The following is a 2,160-nucleotide window of genomic DNA, read 5'->3' as shown; positions in this document are numbered from 1 at the left end:
AGAAGAGACGGGAAATCCCAGGATCATCAAGAAGGAAGAGCATGAGTGGAGCGTGAGACATCAAGAGGCGATGGCAAGAGGCAACGGCAGAGATGACAGCAGAGGTGGTGGTGTGGAGAGGCAGAGCAGCTTCCAGCTCTAGGCCTAGGGACTGAGTAAGGCTGAGTGCCTACGGGCAGGAGGCTGGCTTGCACAATGTGCCCTTTGGGAATTCACAGACTGGCTAAAAGAACATTGTAACACGTGTTGGAGTGGCCCAGAAGCCTAGGGACCACATGGCTGAAGACAAGAGTGAGGCGCGCCTGCTGTATGGCACACAAGAGGTGTTCCTGACTGAAGAACTGCTGCATCCTGAGCGTTTTTGACCCTGAATTGTAAGCTGTTCACTTCCCTAATAAACCCCATAATCGTATTATTATGAGTTTGGTGTGGTCATTGTAATGGATGATGGAACCCAGATGTGAAGCAGAGAGTGCTGTAGGAGGGAAGGTTGGTGTCAGAACAGGGTGCAGAAGGTTGTAGGGTGGAGACATATCTGACGTCCGCTTCATAGGAATCAGCCTTGGGCTGATTTTGAGTTTGATTCTCTTTTCCCCTTGTGAAGCCAGGGGAAGTCAGACATGGTTATTACAATGTCTTATTTGCATGGTTCCACCCAATCACTTGGTGGGAATGGAGAAGACTTTGGATAGAAAAGCCTTATGAAGTGAATGCAAGTCACCACTCAGCAGAAGGAGCCAAAGCAAAACCAAGCCAGTGGCTGTCAAGTCAGCTCTGGCACACAGCACCCCTGTGAGGTACAGAAGTAGAACTGTGCCTTACGGGGTTTTCTTTACACAAGTAGAGGACCAGGCCTTTCTTTCTTCATGCTGATGACAAAACAGTCGAACCACCAATTGATTGGTTAGTGGACAGAGCAACAAAGGAACAAATCAACGACAAGATTCACTGTGTTCACAAAATACAGGTGCACTGCAGACTTTCATTTATTCCAACACGGTCCTGAGGGACCTCAGAGAGGGAAGACTTCAGGGGATCACGGGGGACTGGTCCTTAGGGGAGAACTTCAGGGCTTGGGGCTGAAGATCAGACTCAAAGCCTCATGGAATCTCAGGGGATACATCCCTTCTCCCTCCTCGGAGTACCATGCTGAGACGCAGCCAAGAGAGCTATGATTTTCTTGGAGAGTTGCCTTCACTTTGTTATCACTATTCCCAATAGCGTTGGCGACGGTCCAAAAACACATCACTTTGTGGGTACCACCCAGATGAATTGAATATAGATTTCTGGAACCAGACCCAGGAATGCATGTATATATTTTAACCTCCCAGCTAATTCTCCAGTACAGCTGGAATAGAGACCTAGCACAGTCTACTCAGAGTAGCTTGAACAGCTTGCTACATTTCCATTCTGAGTCCAAACCCTCCTCTGGGGATGGCTGTGTTTTTAATAAGAACCCCAAGTGATTCCAATGCAGTTGATCCACATAGTGGAAAGACATGGGCTCTATTGGCTCTGACTAGTGCAGGCCATGTGACCCTGGGCCAACCACCTTCACTTTCTGCTTTTGTTTCCTCATGTGGGTAAATGGCAAGAGAACTAATCAGCTGTCGCCACATCTCAGGTTCTTGTGAGCACATCCGATTGATTTCCAACTAGAATGAGAGAGGCCATCGTTGTCTCCCCAGCACCTAGATGAATGCTTGGCACAGATTGTTGTTGTAAAGTGTTGTGGAGTCGGCTCCGACTCATAGCAACCATGTTTCTGAGGAGCGGCTGGTGTATTTGAACCACCAGTCTTGCTGCAGTCCAGCTCTTATGCTACAGTGCCACAACAGGGTTCCATGTTGTTGTTGTAAGTGCCATTGAGTTGGTTCCGACTCATAGCGACCTTGTATAGGGTTTCTGAGGAGTGACTGGTGGGTTTGAACCACCAACCTTGCAGTTCCAACTGACTTTATAGTCCAGTGCTTATCTCCCAGCGCCACCCCAGGAATCCATAGTAGGTGCAAACTAAATTGAAAATAAGGTCATACTTGGGAAAAATGGATTCAAAAGGATTGAGTGTGTCTGTGGTCACCAGTATGCATTTTTGTGTGCATGAGTGTGTTCCAGAAATCTATATTCAATTCACCTGGTGGTACCCACACAATGATATAT

Source organism: Chrysochloris asiatica, unplaced genomic scaffold (assembly GCF_000296735.1).
Source record: "Chrysochloris asiatica unplaced genomic scaffold, ChrAsi1.0 scaffold00056, whole genome shotgun sequence".
Taxonomy (NCBI): Eukaryota; Metazoa; Chordata; class Mammalia; order Afrosoricida; family Chrysochloridae; genus Chrysochloris; species Chrysochloris asiatica.
This window is presented reverse-complemented; position numbering follows the sequence as displayed.